We start from the raw sequence: 22,226 nt of genomic DNA, 5'->3' as shown, positions 1-22,226 counted from the left end.
TGCTCTTATAATTTCTAACAAAGATTTCTCCCTGATCCTTGATTAAAAAAATATTGCCCACTTAAATCCTTTTTAAATAACTGTATGCTTTGTAGCACTAAGATATATTTTTCAGGGTCTCTCAACTAATACCTAAGACCATGCATGCAGATGGAGACATTCTTTTTTTTCTTTAACTGTATTTCTCAACATTTAGGATCTGTGTTTGTAGTTTAATAAATGATGGTGTGAGATGATTTATCCAATGGGGTAGAAAATAAGAGGAGAGGCCAGATCCTTTACAAAGGAAGAGGCGGAAATAATTGGCCCACCCCCTCCAAATGCAGCACTGGGGGAAAATCAAGCTAGAAATCTACTATCTTGTCTGGTACACAGTTTTAATTTTAGAAAACAATTCAATTGAACAAGCCTAGAGAGCGTAAAAAACACAATTTGTGCCAAAGCAGGGAACACAGGGAGGAGAGACGCACCACTTGGGATCTGGGCACAAAGGAGCGAGTTTGTTCCCAAGGCAGCACACTTTAGATGAGCTATAGCAGAAGGACAAACTGACAGCAGTGACTCTGAGCAGGGAGTTCTGACTGTAGTGCATCTAGGATGGCCTGTGGAAAAGCAGGAGCTAGGCTGAATATTGAAAGAGAGATAGAATTCTGACAGGTAAGGGCTGGAAGAAAGGGGCAGTCCTGACAGAGGTAACAGAATGAATAAAAGCAGAGAGGTAGGATCAAATACTGGATGGAACAGCAAGTAATAATATGTGGCAGGAACAAAAGGAATATAAGATGAGACAATGGTGAGAAAAAATGAGAATGTACTCACAGGAACATTCTCAATGGCAGCATTCTAACTATCTACCCAATGCCTGGCATACTAACCAATAAAATGTAAGCAATGAAAATGGAATTAATTTACTGGAATGATTATTATATTTACAACATCTATAATTAGGATTTCACTGGCCTCTGAAAACAAGGACACTTAGGTATTTTGTTTACACATTCAGATAATTTCAGTAAGCAATATACGGAGAATATCCATTATTTTAATTGTTTATTTTTAAATATTTCCCTTAAAATTTATTTATACTGATTTGCATTTTTTTCAAGGGAAATAACACATTTATATATTGTCTTTGTCAAGGACATTCTGAAAACCACCCTTTGCCATAAAAAGATATTTTTACCAATGGCATATAATCAAGCATTCACTTCATTAGTCATTAAAATTTACTGCAAATATTCAACAGCTATGTAGCAATTGCAAAGAAAACAATGAAATTGATTTCAAACTGTAATGCCTATGATTTGTCTCATAAAACACACAAAAAAATTCCCTGTAAAAGAAATAAAACATGCAAAGAACATTTTATTCCCATTTGATTTACAAATGTTATAATGTACAGTTTTTAGCATCTGGCTCTTGTGATGATAACTAAGTTTTTTAAACAAAGTTAGCGTCTTAATAAGCTTTGCTGTTGTCATTATCATTTTCACAGATGAGTTATGTATATATTTCTAAAAAATGCAACAACTATATTTTCACATGTAGGTTAAACCATATAAAACTGACGCTATTCGACCATTTTGATCTACAAAAATGATTTTACTGCTTCACCATAATGTATTAGAATTATAGAATCAGAGAACCTCAAAAAAGTTCCTCAAGATCTAGTGGATTCTTTGGCCTGATTGATAAAAACTTCTTCCAGTCTGAAGCAGTGGTCATTGGACACCTGCTATTGGGATCTTAAGAAGAAAGAGCTTCAATAATACCTGAGTGGGACCAATGAAAGCACTCAACGCAGAATAAGCTTAAATGTATCTTTCAATTTATCTATTCATTTCAGATAAAAAAATTTTAAGTAAAGAGAACTAAGAAAGAAATACCTATCTCAAAAGAATATCTAAACTCCCAATATAAACAAACCCTCAAAATTATTTAGAGTTTTTTTTTACTACAAGTTTAAATGCCATCAGGAAATCTTACTATTTAGACTAAAAATATAATGCATTTGTTCCTCTAATTTCAAACAAAAGGAAGCTAAAATTAGCATTCCTAGGTAACACTAATCTAAGTAGCTCAGAAAAATCAAGTGAATTATTCAAATCTAAAGAAGGAAAACACAGGAAAATAGATATTTTAATGCTCCTTAGCCTGCAACCTATCCAGGAAGAGAAATCAGATAACCTTGAGCTAATAAGGTTATGGGAGATTCTTTCAAAATGAATTATTTGCAAGACAGTCAACCCTAGAGCCTACCAGGTAGGGTAAAAGTGTACAGAGAAGAAACTTGCCTTCTTGGATCCACCAAATTCAGCAGGAAAAAAAAATAATTTGCTGAACAGACAATCAATTGTACCCTTCTAATGTCCAATCCCAATAAATGACTTCACCTTTCTCCTCTGCTCTCGGTAAATTCTCAATTAAATAGCATTCTTACAAATACAAAATTAATAACCTTTAAACTCCAGCTTTTTAAAGTAGGAAATGAAAGTATTTTAGGGACAGAAGAGACCTAAGAAACCATGTGATCCAACCCAATAATTATACAAATGAGGAAACTGAGCCTTAATGAAAATGAATTTTCAAAGATCCCTTACCTAGTGAGGTAGAATCAGTCCCAAAAGACTGGACTCCAGAAGCCTGGCCCAGCTACCGATACCATAGGACCATCCCCTTAGTGTGATTTGGTCATTTCTGCTATGGGACTGGTGGTTTGTGTGTCTGAGCATGTGTCAGGGTACAGCTTAGACAGGCCTTGCATAGTATAGTTACGACTCCACTTTATACTGATTAATTAATCAGTCTTAAATAGCCAGTAATCCTCTTTAAGGCTAAGGATCTTCCCCATAAATTAAACTCTGTAATATCACAGGATTATCCGCAATAGGGTAACCAAAAACAAATCACATTATCATCACAGAATCACCAAAGAATTGCTGAAACAAACAAAAAAAAAACTGGTAATTTTCCAATATATGATACTGTATGTTCGATAAACACCAAGCCAGAAGGTGTAAAGAAAGAACTCTGTGCAAAACAGAAAGGTATTAGGTTGAATAATAAAAAAGGTGACTATACAAAATAAATTTTGCAGGGGTAAATTAGGTTCCAAAATGCATATGTTGGCAATATTAGGATTTAACAAAGCAGTAGTATAAATTTTATAAAAATCATCAAACATTTACAGCCAAATAAATAGCTGAGGGAAAATGACTAAATGCACCACCTATTATATTTACCAATTCAAATACTAAATTTAAGCAAATTAGTTTTTTCCTGTTATTAAAAAATCTAGTTTAAAAATATATCAGAAAATTATTTAAAAATAAAACATTGGTTTACAAGTGAATTTTGTGGACAACACATTATATTTAAAATCTCCTAATAGTTTAATGTAATATCTATTTCTATTGTTTTCTGTATATATTCTTTATATAAGATATGACTATAGATTAATTCTATAAGTCATAAAGAAAAGTAATCACGATTAATTAACATCAGGTGAGAACTTTACACAATTGCTAAAAGATATATATTACATTATATATTGATGTATTATACTTTTACTTAATTCAAATAACACATACCCGAAAATATGATTTTCTTCTCAAGTTCAATTGCACATCACCTACAAATAAAAGAAAGGACAGATTTTAGAATAAAACATAAACTTAAATCTTTTTTTCTTCAAAATAGTCAGTCGCATTCCAATGGTATCACTGGTTTGATAAAAAGGATTATCATTTGCCCAAACAGTCTCAATGGCAAATCATATTTAAAAAAAAAGAAAAAGAAAAAAAAAAGTCTTTCCCACTGAATTACAGAGGACCTGATTTTATCATGTTTCTTAACCTTTGTAAGGTTACCCTGATGAGCAAGAAAACCCTCACAGAAAATCTGTGAAAAAGGCCTACTGGCTGATTTAATAAGCAAGAGATACTAATTCTATAATATGTTCAAATATGGAAAATTAAGTATTTAAAGTTCATATGAAAGTCAAAACCCTGTCTTGTTTAAAATTAAGGGGTAAGTTTCATGAGATTATAAAAAGCAATAATTAATATTCACTCCTTATAAACGACATGAAAACAACTTCCTTCTTACCATTTTTCAGAATCACTGCCAAATTTTTAGAGTAGAATAATAATGCATCTTAAAATATTTCAGTTTTTAAAAAACTGAAACTAATTTTTAGAAAGGTTACATAAGGTAAATTGCACAAGTATGAAGATTTAAATTTGTATTAGGTCAGTCGAAGGTTTTCAAATCTCAGTATTTTCTCACCTTCAAAATTCTATGCTAACCTTTCCTCAAGGTGATAATGATGATAAAGTTGCCTAAGTCATACATATTTACATTTCTGTGACTCCCATCTTTTTATGTCAGACTCTCTTTTCAGAGCTCCATACCCATACAGCCAATTGTTTACCTGACATCTCTGTTTGGATAATTTAAAGGCATCTCAAACTCAGCATGCCTGAAAAAATACATGACTTCCTATACCAATATCACCATCACCATCCCCAAATGGTCTGCTTCCAGTCCTGGCAGAGAATGTCACCACCACAGTTCATGTAACTGAACAAGCCAGAAAGACATACAGGAGTCACACACTTTCCTCTCCCTTGCTTCCCATATATAGGCAATCTACAACTAAATCTAGAAAATTTTACCTAATCCACCCCTGTCCATCTCTACTACCAGCCCCCCAACCTACCATCATCTCTCAGCTGAAGTTCTAGAGAGAAAATTCTCACTGCCTTCTCTCCTGACCTCACCTATCTTTCCAGAAAGAATAGCTAGTATCATCAACCCTCCACTCCAACTCTTTAAAAGCCTTCAGAGTCCTCCCATCTGTCAGAGGAAAAAGACCAAAATCCTTTAGTTGGACTAGAAAACCTAAATTGTCTAGACTTTGCCCAACATTCCTACCATCTCATCTCATCCCACCATCCTCCACCCTAGCTCTCAGAATTCCAACCACACCATTTTCATTTCTTGATGTTTGCCATGCCCCTTCCCATTTCTGGGCTTTTGTACATACTATTTCTTCTGGCATCCTCTCTCTCCCCAAACCCATTTTCATCTCTTCTTTCTGTGGATCCCCCTTAAACTTCACTTTCTAAGAGAAGGCTTCCCCAGTGCCCTTGACAAAGTCAGGTCCTCCTATTACAGTACACTCTTAGAGCATTTATAACTTCTTCAGAGCATTTATCACAGATTGTAATGTATCTATGCAATTATGTGATTCATGACCATAGCCTTTAGGCATCTAAATTAAATGAGGGTGGAATCCATGCTGTAAAGCCCTGGTGCCTAGCATAGAGCCTGGCATCTAATAGGTATCAACGAATGAAATAAAAGTAAATACATGAATGTATACAACAGCTCAGGGCATGTCTTTTTTCACCTTCCATTCATGCCAAAGCATGTTTCTTGTGTTAATGAGGAAAACATTTAGGATTATTCCTGAGCCCCAAAACAGAAAGTACAGGGTCCAATAATGACCCTTATAAAATGTTAACTGCTTTTTGCAGACAAAAACAACACAAAACTATTTATTCCCCACATGTAGTTCAGTGAATAGAACATAGTAAATATTGGGTTAATATTTATTGAATAAAGGCAGTTACATTTTATAGGGCTCTTTGATTTAAAGGATGCATCCAGATACATGATCTCACTTGGACATTAAGTCAAACATGTACTAAACACCTTCAGGTATCAGCCACAGTTCACAGATGAGATAGTAGGGTATGAGAGGTTCAGTGTGCAGCCTGTAGTTGTACTGGTATACCAATAAGTAACAGGATGGAAATCTCCCTTCTCCAACTCCTGTGTACTTCCTGCTAAACTGTCCTGCTTTAACAGTGATCCAGATGATGTAAACATGACAACTGCTCCTGAGACCATTCCATAAATTAATGATCATGTTGCTGAAACAGAATATTTTCACAATACTGTGCCAACTCATAGAATCTTATCCCTAAGAAAGCACTCACTAAACATCCCTCCAAACCCTGCTCAACCAATCAACTTCAACTTCCTGTGTCCTTCTCCACTGAATTAAGATAGCCCATCTCTACATCTCCTATCACAACATCTCCTGCACTCAGTTTTAAAGATATGCCTTCTTCCACTAAGCTAACTGACTTGAAGATATGACGGTGCCTCATATTTGAAATCTAGCCCATAGTAAAATGCAGTGGTCACTAAAAAGCCAGGTGTTGCATGAATGTGCTTGATAGCAAATAAATGAATTAGCTGAAGAATATGCCCAACACTACATGTTCCTGTGACTTCTAAACCACCAAAATTTAAATCTCATGAGATAAAAAAAAATCTAATGAGATCATTTTATTGCTCTCTAGTCCTCTTGAAGGCATGGTAACCATTAATCAAAATACATCCTATGTTAATCATATAGGATAGCAAAGCTCTTCTTATTGACAAATTAACAGCCTTTATGTAATTTCCATCGGGGGGAAATATTTATTTCAAGCAGACAGAAGGGTAGAAAAAGTCACAAAACAATGATATCAATCAGGAAAAGGGGAGAAAATAAAAAGATACTGTGTGAGTTTTAATTTCTTCAAATTTTTTAACAGTTTTCTTCTAAATTGTTACTGTAGCATGTTGAAAAATAGTTGAGATACTCCCTTCCTTGGTAGACATTTGAGGTTTTGTGTTTGTGACTGCATCTAAGTTAAGTTCTAAAGTAATAAACTGCCTAATTTAAACAGCTTTCAGGTTATCCTGGTGTGTATAATCTTCTGCATATGGATAAATGAACAAAGTCATAATGTAACATTATTAAATCTCAAGCTATTCAAAATAATCATTCATGCAGAACTCTATTTGAGAAACAATGGGAAGAGGAAAGAATAATTTCTATTTGTTACTGCAATTTATAGACACAGTGTTCTCTGCTACTTTGTTCTTTTGTTGTCTAAATAAGTTCTAAGCAGATCTTATCAATACCACAGATAGGAGAAAATAAACGAGAACTCATTTTTTCATAAATAAATAAGTAACCTATGGTCTTTTTTTCCCAAGCAAAAATAAATTCATTTATAAAAACCAAACGAATAGGTCAAGTGAATACATTTTGTCATAGCTTCAAGCAACAAGACAAGTATACTGGTCTCCATGTACAAATGTAAATCTTTTGTGAGTGAAAATGCAATGACATCTTTCTCTGGCAGAGAGATGGGTGCTACTGGCTAAGCAGAGAAAAGGAGAAGAGATAAAGAGACCCAAGCAATATGCTCATTTTGAGGAACAAAACACTGATAAAATGATCAAGTTTCTTTCAGAGTAACTGATGAAGAATAAAATTAAATTTCTTTATGGCAAAGGTAATCAACAATGTATCTCCTCACACTAAAGAAAATAATTTCATTTCTTTGTAATTCTATGTATTATGCCCAGTCTTGTCAGCTCCATAAAAGGTCATTTGATGTATTTTCTTATCAAATACATCAGCAGAAACCTCTGTCAAAAATTTCATTGTCCAGTGTCTGGTTAGGCACACCTGGTAAGTAGTTCCTTATAAAATGTGGTAAACAGAGAAAATCCACAGGCTGAAGAGGTTTAAAGTCTTTAGTCAGATGCAATGAAGACTTTTTAATGTATATCCATTATAGGTTTTCTTGCCAGATGACAGATTGCTATTTCCAAATCTGAAAGTTACCTGACAAATTATCAACTAAAAACAAGGAGAACCTATTATATACCTAACAGAGCAAGGAATCATATGGAATAGCTCAAACGGTAAAGAAACACTGCCAATACTAATTATAAAATGTGGATTTTCAGGATATTGGCTTTGTTTGTTTTCTTCTACTTTTCACAATGTATTTCACTTCTTATTCAAACAGGAGATGTGTAGTTTTGAGAATGGAGAACTATCTGACTCAAATCAAGGAATCTTGATTTCCAAGTAACTTTCTTGGACAAGTCAATTCTCTAGGATGAATTCCTTCACCTACAAAATTAGAGGGCTGAGACAGATGAGCTCTAAGTCACTCCAAGAGATAAAAACTATGATTTACAGGAAGATTCTATCATACTTGCTGCTCTGTTGAAAGGCTTACTGGCAGGACACTGAAATAAGCACCTAATAAATGCCCAGAAGAGTCTCAATAGATTTCATTCCCCAAGGCATCTATGCCATTCTTCACCGGCTGTAAATAATTAAGTTATGTGATATTATACCAAAGTCAACTTTACTGCTTAATTGCATATGCCTAGTTCAAAAAAGTTGTCTCCATGACAGTCAATGCATATGGCCAGAAGAGAGGATACAGAATATACCACAGCCTGAAAAAAAAAAAAAGGGTTAAGGCTTTTTTTTTTTTTTTAATTAAATTCAGTTTTATTGAAATACATTCACACACCATACAATCATCCATGGTATACAATCCACTGTCCACAGTATGATAACATAGTTATGCGTTCATCACCACAATCTATCTCTCAACATTTTCCTTACATCAGAAAGAACCAGAACAAGAATAGAAAATAGAAGTGAAAAAAGAACACCCAAATCATCCCCCCATCCCATCCCATTTGTCCTTTAGTTTTTATCCCCATTCCTCCACTCATCCATACACTAGATAAAGGGAGTGTGATCCACAAGGTCTTCACAATCAATCACACTGTCACCCCTTGTAATCTACATTATTACATAATTTTCTTCAGGAGTCCAGACTGCTGGGTTGGAGTTTGGTAGTTTCAGGTATTTACTTCTAGCTATTCCAATACATTAACGCCTAAGAGGTGTTATCTATATAGTGCATAAGAATGTCCACCAGAGTGACCTCTCGACTCCATTTGAAATCTCTCAGCCACTGAAACTATTTCGTCTCATTTTGCATACCCCTTTTGTTCAAGAAGATACTCTCAGTCCCACAATGCCGGGTCCACATTCATCCCTGGGAGTCATACTCGGCATTGCCAGGGAGATTTACACCCCTGGGAGTTGGGTCCCACGTAGGGGGGAGGGCAGCGAGTTCACCTGTTGAGATGGCTCAGTTAGAGAGAGAGAGGGCCACATCTGAGCAACAAAGCAGTACTCAGGGGGAGACTCTTAGACACCATTACATGCAAGTTTAGACTCTCCTTTGTGGTAATGAGCTTCATAAGGGCAAGTCCCATGCTCGAGGGCTCAGCACATCAAACCGCCAGTCCCAATGTTTGTGACAACATCAACACCAGTCCAGGTGAGGATGTCCAACACATCTGCACCTTCCCCCAGATCCTCGGGGCTGGGGGGTGGGGGCTATAAATATATTTTTTGTTATCTGCCCAAATTACTCTGGGATGTGTCACTATTTCACTCCAGCCTATACTAACCTACCGTATCTCACTTCCTATTTAAAGTTCCATGCAATTGTGGTGTTTGAACAAATCAATTGTAGAGTTGTACCATTAAGAAAATTTAGATCCTGTACCAAATAGATATCTCTTCCCTTGGTCTCACACGGAAGTTGAAGTTTTAAAACACAATCATTTCAACCTTTACCCTTTGGCCTGGCTTCTGCTGGTCTTAACCAGACCTGCTTCATTCATATCACTAATTGAAGTCTGGGCTCTTTTTCAGCTTTTTTTTTTTTTTTTTTGACAGTGGCTGTATGCACTAATACTGACATTCATATCTGCCGAGCTCTAGCTCTGAGTTTCAGGTGTCTCAGAGATATGCATTGTTCCAGAGACCAATCAGGTTATACGCTAGGGGATCAGCATCTCAAAGTTTAGAGATAGGCCTTACAATTCAGGGATAGAGTTAACTGCTGTAAGAGCTTACAATCTAGGGACTATTACAATTATTGTGTCCACGTTAGGCTATGTTCTAAGATTCAATTCTGAGTTTACACATTGTAGTTAGTCCATATTGGTGAGGCATCCCTCTCACCATGTTTTCTCCAACACTTTTACTCCTATATATATATTTTCCTACAATTTTATAGAGTTATATTCACATACCATACATTTATCTACAGTGTACAATCAGTTGTTCATAGTATCATCATAAAGTTGTACATGTATCACCACAATCAGCACTTGAACATACTGATTACTACAAGAAAAATTGTTTTTTTTTAGCAATAAGAAAAAAATGATAAAAAGAAAAATAACATATCATACAATACAATATACTAGTAAGGACAGCAAATAACACCACTACCAAGAATCCCATATTCCTCCCCTATATCCCCCTCTCATATACATTTAGCATTGGCATATTGCCTTTGTTACATTTAATGGAGGTATATTACAATGTTACTGTTGACCACAGACTCCAGTTTGCTTTGATTATGTTTTTTCCTGAATACCATCCCCTTTTCAAATTTCTACATGGTTGACATTCATTTGCTTTCCCACATGCAAAAACATTTTTATATTTGTATATTTAGTAACAGTCATTGGTCACTCCAGTTTTTGCCACGTTATACAGTCCCAGTCTTTATCATCTATCTTTACCTCTGGTGTCATACATTCTCCTATCCCACCTCTTTCAGCTTTACTCACAGACATCTTTGTTCAGTGTACTTACAATACCGTGCTACCATCACACAGTATTATGCTATCTATTTCTGGATCTATGCAATCAATCCTAAACATTCTGTAGTCCTTCAGCATCAAATGGCTGATCTCTGCCCTCTTTCTATCTCCTGGTCGAAGGTTAAGGCTTTTTTAATCAACCTTTAAAAGGTTATTCAGAGGCCACATCATGGAGTTATGAAGTATAATGTTTCTAGTTGAGACTGAGATCTACTGACAATACAGTACTCAATAGTTATATGATTTTATTGAAGTGAAGAGTCAACAGCCGAATTCAGTCCCAGATCAGTTAAGAATCTGATATGTAAAGATAGAAGCCCTCAATTCTTAGCATCCCTTTGGGCTTTCCGTACACAGTTGTGTTTAATAACTGTCATATCTCAAAACAGTACACTATGACCCCCATTTACTTTAAAAATATAATGATAGCAGCAGCCAGAGCTGCCAGCCATGCTTGGGTGGTTTGGATGCTCTTAAGGGGTGTCCCACTGACCGCTTTTTTAGTAGGCAAACAGATTTTTGCCAGTAGTGCTCAAACGACACTCAAAAATAGTGCATTTCATAAAAGCAGAATCAGCCCACCCAGGTCAAAAAGCTCCTACATCTCTTCCTCAACTCAACTCTTTTTGTGACCTTTCACTCACAAAGCCTTCTCCTTTAAAACCTGTTAATCCCCTGGTCAGGTCTGTTTTGAGATAGGGAGGGTGATAAGAACTAAGAAAAGGACTTGATCTCAATTATAAGAGGAGAAAATGCAAATTAAAATGAAAATTTTTCACACTTCATATTTTCCACCTTTACATTGGCAAAGATTAAAAGTTTTACAGTGGGTTGATGAGTGTGTTGGATAACAGGCATTCACATTCAGTTTTGGTGGATGAATCCATTAGTACAAACTCTGAACTAATGTACCAATATCTATAAAAAATTAACATGCCCATTTTCTTTGACTCGGAATACAAAGCCTAGAAATATATAGTCATTGGGCACCTGTTACTGGTTGAAATAGCTAACTAAATGGCTCTTTTGTGAGAATTTAAAGGAGATAATGCATGTGAATTATATAGAACAAAACCTGCATTATACTGGTTTTAATGGTAAATACTGATTAGTGCTCATTCTTGTTCTTATTAAATAATGATGATGATGATGATGATATGACTATGTCACTTTAGGAAATACTACAATAGTCTGTGAATTCTCTCTCGAACAGAACTTCAGACAGTAAATCTTAGCAGAGGGTCTCATATTCGTGATGATGAAAAAAATGAGAAGCACATTTGTGCATTATACATATCTATATATAGAACAAGTAATTTAAGTGTTTTCTAATAAGTCTTGTCAGTTGGGAAAATTTTTTTATAAAACTAATTTATGTATAATGCTATATGCTAATTTCACAGGATGGTTTTATAGAGAACTAATAAATGTCTAAATGATTAGGGAGAAAGACATGAATCTTTGTAATCTAGATCAAAATTATCATAATTGAATTAGGAAATAATAGGCTGAATGAGTTGAAAAGTAGTTTAAATATTTTCTGGCTTTTTATTCTCTTTTTGTAGTTAAAATTCACTTTAGCTGAATGACAAAAAGACAAAATATGAAGATAAAGTATATTTGACTTTAACCTAAAGTAACCAATTTGCTTCTCATGAGCCTTGGATGTTGCTGAGGTACATTTGCTAAATTAAAGCAGTGATTTTTCCTCAGGAATCTTCTAATTTTGTTCCAATCACTGGAGTCATGTTTATGTATTTCCTTGCACAGACATACTGCTCCCTCAGAGAACTCTTGAGAATAGCAACTCTTTATCAGATGATTGAATATCAAACAGTGAGATGACTAGCCAGTTAGGTTAAAAATATGAAAAGACATTTACATTCAAACATAAAAGCAATCATCTGAATGACAAAATATGTGGGAGGTAAGGGGGTGGAATCGGGACACTTCCTTCCCTTCTTTTTCTCTCTGAGCTTCCCCACACCTATGCAAGAAAGCCAGACTATACTATCCTACTGCTTAGAAATGTGCTGTACAATATAATAGCCACTGACCAGATGTGAGTACTGAGTACTTGAAAAGTAGGTAGAAAAAACTGAAGACAAAAAAGTGTGAAATATGTCTTTAATAATTGTTTTAATGTTGGTACATGCTGAAATGAGGATATTTTGGATATAATGGATTAAAAAATAAATTAATAAAATTGACTTCACCTGTTTCTTTTTACCTTTTAATGTAGCCACTAGAAAATGTGAAATGACATTTGAAGCATATATTATATTTTTATTCGACCACACAGGGCTAGAGTATCACTATCTATAACCCACAAATGTTCCTTTGTGTGCACCTGTGTATGCTATGATGCTTCAGGTGACAAAGACTATCTCTAGAAGGGAAGAATCCACACATCTATGCTATCTTATCTTCAGTAGGCATGGGAAGGCTGGTTGATTCTCACTGTATGAGTTCAAATATCCTCCCTCCCCACTCACACTGAGGCACTGCTCAGTATAGCGTTGCAGTCAGAAAGGCATGAGTTTCCAGCTGGGTTACTTGTTACTTGGGTGAATTGCTTAACCCCTCTGAGTTCCTTTCCTTAACTATAAAATGCCTAACCACCTGACCACCAGCATTGCTAAGAAAACTGTATGGTTTATTTGGGAACTTCAAGTTGTACACATAATGACATGAGGGTATCATATTTAGTTTTATGCCAACAAACAGCATTTGGAGAAACTGAGCCTTTGCAATTCATCTAAATTGTAGCAAAAATACCAGGACTGTGCTGCCAATCACATTTCTGTAAAGGACACATTGCAACTGATTTGCTGAAACATAAGTTGTAACTGGAATTGTTCTGTAATGATTCTTTTTCAAAGCAAGTAAAAAAGAATTTGGATCTCTGAAAAAGCGTAATTATTATGTCCACAGTACCAGAGTTAAGAGTAGAGAAACTTCAACTGAAAACAGGTTCAAACTCTATGATGACGGTTCCTTAGAACAACTGACTGCCTCATTTATATACTCATACATTCATACATCAAAATTTGTGGAGTATGCTATCCAACACAGCATAATGGAAAAAATCTCGAGATCTGAATTAGAGATACTTAAGTGCTAATTTCAACTTTGAGTGTCATATAACCCTGCATGCTGGTTTGAATCTGCTGCATATCCTAGCAAAGACTATGGTCTTTTAATCCAATCTTGTGGGAGCAGACCTATTATTGGGTGGGACCTTTTGATTAGGTTATTTCCATGGAGATATGATCCTGCCCATTCAAGGTGGGTCTTAATCTTCTTTACTGGAGTCCTTTACAAGAGGATAAAAGGCAGAGACATTTTGGAGAGAGCTCAGAGACAGATATGCCCTGGGAGAAACAAGCAAGAACACAGGAAGCCCAGAGAAATTTTAGAGAGAAGGACCAGCATATGTCACCATGTGCCTCCCCATGTGACAGAGGAACCCCGGATGCTACTGGCCTTTCTTCAGAGTCAAGGTATCTTTCTCTGGATGCCTTAATTTGGACATTTTCATGGCCTTAGGACTGTTAATTTGTAACCTCATAAATTTCCATTGAAAAAGCCAATCCATTTCTGGTATATTGCATTCTGGCAGCTTTAGCAAACCAAAACAGATTTTGGTACCAGAGAAGTAGGGTGCTGCAACTTGAAAATACCAAAAATGCTGGGATGGCTTTATAAATGGATGGGGGAAGATTCTGGAAGAACTGTGAGGAGCTTGATAGAAAAGGCATAAATTTCTTTGAAGAGACTGTTGGTAGAAATACAGATGCTAAAGGTTTTTCTGATGAGGACTTAGACAGAAATGAGGAATGTGTTATTGCAAACTGGAAGGAAGGCAATCCTTGTTTAAAGCGGCAAAATTTGGCAAAATTGAGTACTGGTGTTGGATGGAAGGTAGGATTTGAAAGCAATGAGGTGGGACATCTAACTAAGGAAATTTCCAAACTAAACGTGGAAAATGCAGCCTGTCTTCTCCTTGCAACTTATAGTAAAATGTAAGATGAAAGAGAGAAGCTGAGAACTGAACTCTTCGGTACAAAGAAACCACAAACTGATCATATGGAAAATTCTGAATGTTTCGACAATGAGTCCCCAGAGAATAGTGTTTGATGTGAGGATTTAACAATATATGGAACCAGTAAGTCATTACAAGACAAGACATGATTGGAAATGCAGCTATCCAGAAAGGATTTGTGGAAAGTCCTTATTGTCTGAAGGTTTTGGTCTCTGTATGCTGCACACCAAGCCAACAATTTTTTTGCAAGATCTGTACAAACAGAACCACTGCCAGCCTGGACTAAAAGGGACAGACTGAAGGAAAAATTACTACAAAGGCAGAATCATGGAAGTCAAGGTCTGGAGCTACAACACCTCAGGCCAGGAGAGCGGATCCACCCAAGCATGTGGAAAGGGTGAGTTTGCCCTAGTTCAAAGATGATGGACCACATTCCCCAGGGATTGGGGAAAGCCTGGCCACAACTCCACTGTGTAGAGAGGGGGGAACCTGTGCCCTGGAGATGGCAGACAGTCTGGGTGGTATCCCGATGCTTGAGGAGGGTGGGGCTGGGAACAGGGTAGTCTCCCCAATACATGGATATATTAGAGCAATCACCCAACTGTTTGGAGAGAACAGGGTCACCATGCAAGCCCTTGGAAATGGTGGAACTCCTGCTCTGTCAAGCCCCGAGGATAAAATGTCTTTCTGTAGATGACTCTCAGACTTAGAAATCCAGTGAAGTTGCCCTGCAGGTTTTAGGAACTGTTTGGGTTTGTGACCCCTATTTTCCTTCCAATTTCTCCCTATGGGACTGGGAATGTTTATCCATTTGTTCTATGTTTCACAGGTCCACAGCTAGAGGGGAATTTTGCCTTAGGACAAACCACGCTTATAACTGATTTGGATAAGACTTAATGCTTAATGTTGAATGGAAATTATTTAAGGCTATTGTGATAGAATGAATGTATTTTGTATATGAAAACATTTTGGGGGGGTCCAGAGGATGGAATGTGCTGGTCTGAATCTGTTTTACTCCCCAGAAAAGTAATTCTTTTAACCCAATCTTGTGGGGGCAGACCTATTATGGGTTGGACCTTCTGATTAGGTTGTTTCCATGGAGATGTGACCCTACCCATATAAGGTGGGTTTTAATCTTATTTGCTGGAGTCGTTCATGAGAGGATATAAAGCAAGCATTTTGGAGAGAGCTTGGGGACAGAAATGCCCCAGGAGGAATAAGCAAGGAGAGAAGGGCCAGCAGACATTGCCATGTGCCTTCCATGTGACTGAGGAACCCTGGATACTACCAACCTTTCTTAAGAGTCAAGGTATCTTTCTCTGGATGCCTTAATTTGGACTTTTTTTTATAGCTGTAGAGCTGTAAATTTGTAACCTAATAAATTTCCACTGAAAAAGCCAGTACATTTCTGGCATATTGCATTCCAGCAGCTTTAGCAAACCAAAAACACCTTGGAAACCATGTAAAATTTGATTTAAATTATTAGGACTACCAAGTTTCAGAGCAAATTAAATGAGGTGTTGACTAAAAACTTACCACAATTCCTGGCACACAGTGTTCCATAAATGTGAGCCAAAATAATAATAATTATATCATTTAGCTATTGTGCTAGACACTGAATATACTTAAAAGACATAGTCCATGCCCTCAAGGTATTATCTAGGTGACCACCCTTCAGCCATGTCAAAAGAAGTCTGACACATTGGATATTTTCAAATATCCAAGAAACTACAGACATGTTAAGTTCCTATCCTATTTAGCATTGGGTAATTACAGTCTTAATTTTCAGAAGGGTCCATTCAAGATGCCAAAAGCTTTCTGCAAAATGAAATGCAATTTATCTAATATGTTTCATTTAATTAGTCTTTTAATAGTGGATGTTGGGAAGCTCTTGAGAAAACAATGGTTTCCTCTTCTACCAGGTTTACAGTTAGGCTAAGTACTCTGTTAATTGGACTTCCTCTTAAACCATTTTTTAAAATAACACTCAAAACCTGTCATTGCCTCCTAATGTAAGAATCATTTGCTGTGATCCTGTAGTTCATCAAGGGAGGTAAGAGAGAAATTACTCCTTCCATAAAATCTTACATTGAACAGCAGCATCTCTGCCAATTTACTTTTTTCCACAATAAATGAAGAAACAGCAAGGCATTTCACAGAAAGGTCCTACATGCCAATTCTGCAAGAATATTGTATTAGAGTCCTCAAAATAAAACACTTGTACTAATCTGTGTTAGTTTGGATATATTATGTCCCGCCAAAAGCCATATTCTTTAATGTACTCTTGTGGGGGCAGACATATTAGTGTTTATTAGACTGGAATCCTTTGATTGAGTGTTTCCATGGAGATGTTACTCAATAAACTCTGGGTGAACTGAATGATTAAATTATTTCCATGGAGATGTGGACCCCACCCATTCAGTGTGGGTCTTGATTTAATCACTGGAGTCCCATAAAAGCTCACAAACATAAGGACCTCAGAGCAGCAGAGAGTGACATTTTGGAGAGCAGCTGAGAGAGATATTTTGGAGATGGCTATTGAAAGCAGACTTTTGCTAATGCTTTCGAGATGCTACCCCAGAGTTTGCTCTGGAGAAGCTAAGAGAGGACAAAACACCCCAAGAGCAACATTTTGAAGAATGCACAGGAGCTGAGAGAGGAGCTGAAACACAACCCAGGATCAGCAGATGCCAGCTATGTGCCTTCCCAGCTAACAGGTTTTCCAGATGCCACTGGCCTTCCTTTGGTAAAGATGTACTTCTGCTGATGCCTTAATTTGGACATGTGCCTTCAGACTGTAGCTTTTTAACCAGATAAACCCCCTTTATAAAAGCCACTCTATTTCTGGTATTTTGCATAATGGCAGCATTAGCAAGCCAGAACACAACCTGTAATCATTCTCATACATAACAGAGGCAAAAGGAATTCACATTGCTTCAGAAAAGTGATTCTGATATCTATCAACAAAATAAAACACTGGCCAAAGTGGATCAAAGACCTTAATATAAAAGACAGTACCATAAAACTCCTAGAAGATAATGTAGGAAAACATCTTCAAGAACTTGTATTAAGGAGGTCACTTCTTAGACCTTACACCCAAAGCACAAGCAACAAAAGAAAAAATAGATAAATGTGAACTCTTCAAAATCAAAAGCTTCTGTACCTCAAAGGAATTTGACAAAAGGTGAAGAGGCAGCCAACTCAATGGGAAAAAAATATTTGGAAACCATGTATATGATAAAAGACTGACATCTTGCATATATAAAGAAATCTTACAACTCAATGACAATAGTACAAACAACCCTATTATAAAATAGGCAAAAGATATGAAAAGACATTTCTCTGAAGAGGAAATACAAATGGCTAAAAAACACATGAAAAAATGTTCATCTTCACTAGCTATTAGGGAGCTGCAAATTAAGACCATAATGAGGTATCATCTCATACCGAGATGCTGGAGGGGATGTGGACAAATTAGAACTCTTATTCATTGCTGGTGGGACTGTATAATGGTTCAGCCACTCTGGAAGACATTCTGCCAGTTCCTTAGAAAACTAGATATCGAGTTACCCTTCAATTCAGCAATTTAACTTTTTGGTATCTAACCAGAAGTTCTGAAAGCAGTGACACGAACAGATATTTGCACACCAATGTTCACAGTGGCATTATTCACAATTGCCAAGAGACGGAAACAATCCAAATGTCCTTCAACAGATGAGTGGATAAATAACAAGTGGTATATACACACAATGGAATACTACATGGCAGTAAGAAGGAACGAGGTTGTGAAACATATGACAACATGTATGAACCTCAAAGACATAATGCTGAGTGAAATAAGCCAGGCACAAAGAGAGACACTGTATGTTACCACTAATGTGAACTCTGTGAAAAATGTAAAATAAATGTTTTATATTGTAGAATGTAGGAGACCTAGCGACAGACAGCAACTAGTGAAGGGGGAATGATAATCTAATAAGAACAAGTAAGTTCTGGAAGGTAATCTTAATGTTCTGGGAATGCTCAGGAATGACTATGGTTTGTTAATTTTTGGGGGGTACGGTAGGAACATCTTGGAAGTAATGCAGTTATTTAAAATTATTTGTTTTTCTTATCCTTTGGTTATAGTTTGTTAATTTTCTTGGGGTAGGGTAGGAACATGTTGGAAGCTACGTAGTTATTTTAGGTTATTTGTTTTTCTTATTTCTTTGGTTACGGTTTGTTAATTTTCTTGGGTAAGGTAGGAACATGTTGGAAGCAATGTAGTTATTTTAGGCTGATGGTTTTTCTTATTCCTTTGTTTCGTTTATTTTGAAATTTTTTTTTATGTTTGCTTTTTTAATTTTTTGATAAATAAAGTTTAAAAATGAAGCATTGGCTTCCCCTTAATAGAAAGCAATAAGTTACTTTAAAATATGAAAAGTTACATTTCATGGAATGGCCACTTTCGAATCAAATCAGGCCAATTCTATTTAATAACCATTCATTGGGTGATAGAAGATGCAACCCCATTTAGAAAGGACTTACAATGCTGTTTTTAAAGAGGTCTAAATTCTAAGAGTCATTCATGAATATCATAGGTTGTTTCAGTTAATGACTATTTAAAATCAGGCTCTAACCAAGTAAATAACAACCATCAGAGCTTCAGTCTCCTGGTTCATAAAATGGGAATAATTATATCTATATTGCAACTGGAAATACCGTATATAAAGTAATCACAATCTTATTATTACTGTTGATGTGACTGTTTCTTTATTGGCAAGGGCAGGGGTCTACAAACTTTTTCAATAAAATGCCAAATATTTTAATCTATTCAGGCCATATGATCTGTGTCACAACTACTCAACTCTGCCATTGTAGCACAAGAGCAGCCATCCACAAAATATAAATGAATAAGTATGGCTGTGTTTCAATAAAACTTTATTTTATGGACACTGAAATTTGAATTTTCTATAATTTTCATGTGTATGAAATATTACTATTCTTTTGAGTTTTTTCCAATCTTCTAAAAACATAAAAACCACCCTTAGAAAGAAACATTCTGTTTTTACCATTTGAACACCCTTCATTTTGTAGATCTTTTAGTAGTATTAAAATCTCAACTATGTCACTTTGAAGCACTGCAAACAAATTTATTTGAGTGCTTGGTAAACATATTGCTTCTTTTCTTTTCTATATTAACCATGGTTTGTGAAACAACCATATGAATCCAACAATACAAGATGCAACAACAATTTTCAATAAACAGGTCTCCGTTTACTATTTAATCTCCTTTCTGCCCTGACTTAAAAACATCTGCCAGGAAGAGGTGCAAACACCATATTTCTCCAGTTACATAATGTTAATTATAATGGAATTACACCACAAATAAAATCTTAATCATGTTGGCCACTCTTCTCCATATTCTTATTACTTATTCGGGTTTCCAATCCATTAAATCTGTGCTGCAATATTAAAATAGGCGGAAGTACACGGAGAGAGAAGATGAATCTGGTCTGGTCAAAAGGTCAAGGCATAATAACTTAGTTGAATAAGTAAAGTGGGGCATAGTCTTTTCATCCTTTCATACTTCATGCTTTTATTACTGGATTACATGTAAAATGAAAAAGGAGAGTTGGTATGAGGTCACTTAGGATGAGACTAAGTGGATGGCTGACAACGGCATCAAGGATGTGTTGTCAGATTTCCTAATTGTTCTCATGGCATTAACTTAAAGAATTTGGAGATATTTACCTACCATTCCTAATCTATTAACAATCTATCATCCACTGACTTATTTACCCTTCTTGGACCAAATTACAATGAAAAGTGAAAATACAGGAATGCAAAGAGAAATAAGCCATAGATGTTTGCAAATCCACAACACATGGGCTGTGTGTGTATGTGTGTTTGAGTTATGATAGTACACTGTTCCCCAAATAATTAAAATAATATCAACATCATACAGATGCATATACCAACACAGAGAAAACGATACAGATAATAATGGAAGGGAGCACAGAATAAGAAATAAGAGCACTTACTATAGAGCCAGAATGACTTGTTTTGAATAAACACAGTCACATCTGCATAACCTTGGACAACTCACTTACCACTCTACCCCTCCATTTCTTCATCTGTAAAATGGAGATAAAATCATAGCAGTGGCAAACAGTCTTGAGGATTAAAGTAGTTAACATTTACATAGTTCTCATAATACTATGTGGCAAATAAGAAGAACTATTTAAGTGTTTTTAAATAAAACAATGACTAAATTTTTCTAACTCAATAATAAATATTTTATGTTAATGGGTTTCTTTATAATGCTCACATTTTCATAGGTCATTCTTAAATAGTTCTTCTTAGCTCTCCAGGAGGAAAAATTTAAAGCACTTAATAGTCCGATCCATGATAAATGTATGGCAATGTTGAAGGTGAAATGGAAATCAAAGGTTGTTTGCCTCAGATACCACCACCCTGAGCATAATTAATTAAACAAAATTACAGGGCAATACTGCACTTATTTCTAAAGTAGCTAACAATTAAGGAGTTGTTAATCAGCAGCATAAAAGGTTTGGTATCAAGACTCCTCCATGATAACCCTGAAAATCTGTCATGTCATTAATTCCTGCTCTGTATGTAGAATGGCTCCTCTCAATCCAGTGCTTTCTTCTCTTCCAAGACCCCTGCGGCCTGCTATTTCCAAAGTCACAGGTCCTCATCAGTAAAGGAGATAAGATTCGTATTGTATCCTTAAGGCACAGAATTTCAATATGTAGAAGAGGTAGCCTCAACCTTCAAAGGGCTTATGTTCTATTTGAAAAAACAAAATATAAAAACCTGAAAAAGTAAGGAGACATGGCAACATACAACGATAAAGAAGATGCAAACTATAAAAGAGCATGTGTTCAGTGCTTTAGTGTCTATAAAGCATTTTCAGAAGTATACTACCTCACGTTGTTCTCACAGAACATCACCCCAGACTGGTAAATAATCCTCAGTAAATAAACTATTATCTTGGTATTACAGATTACCAAACAGAGCCTTGAGGAATTTACGTAGCTCACTCAAAGTCTTAACATTACAGGCAAAGCCATGGTGCAGAATACAGAGCTTAATATTCAAATCCATGATTTCAAGTGTTCCCTGAAAGGACAAATCCATGAGGATTTGAGTACTGGATGACAACTTCCCAGAGAAAGACATTGAGCCAGTCCATTATGCGTGGGTCAGAAGTGGACAAGCTGTTAGAAGGGGAAGGTCACCCCAAATAAAAAGAAGGGGTCAGCTCAGAAAGGTAGAAAACAAGTTTGGGTCAATGACTTTGAACAGAGTGTTTGGAGAGGAGCCCAGTGATGACAAAGAAAGTCATCCAGTATTCTGCATTTCCTCTTGGCTATGCAAAGCAGGGTGGGGTTTGGGGGTGTAGTTTAATAGCAATTACATTGAGCATCACTAAGCTAAATCCCAATTCTAGAAGCTCTAAGGGCAACATATCATTTTATATATATTGAGAGTCATTCAATTTGATTAACTGTGTATCCCAGAACCAACTGCTTTCCCATATTGAGCTGATGGGATGCACTTTAGTAAATCTTCACATTTACTCAACACATGATGTTCTAAGCATTGT

The 22,226-nt window shown here is 36.1% G+C and overlaps 1 protein-coding gene across 2 annotated transcripts in view; it reads right to left on the bottom strand.

The window, feature by feature from the left end:
* Positions 1–3,631, bottom strand: part of CNTN4 (contactin 4) — an 824,548-nt gene extending 820,917 nt beyond the window's left edge. For both annotated transcript variants that reach the window (XM_037800525.1, XM_037800543.1), the window contains exon 1: positions 3,591–3,631. The gene's annotated coding sequence lies outside the window, so the exon portion shown is untranslated. The remainder of the gene's footprint in view (positions 1–3,590) is intronic.
* Positions 3,632–22,226: the final 18,595 nt, after the last annotated feature.

This window comes from Choloepus didactylus, chromosome 1 (genome assembly GCF_015220235.1).
Source record: "Choloepus didactylus isolate mChoDid1 chromosome 1, mChoDid1.pri, whole genome shotgun sequence".
In the NCBI taxonomy this organism is placed as follows: Eukaryota; Metazoa; Chordata; class Mammalia; order Pilosa; family Megalonychidae; genus Choloepus; species Choloepus didactylus.
This window is presented reverse-complemented; position numbering and strand designations above follow the sequence as displayed.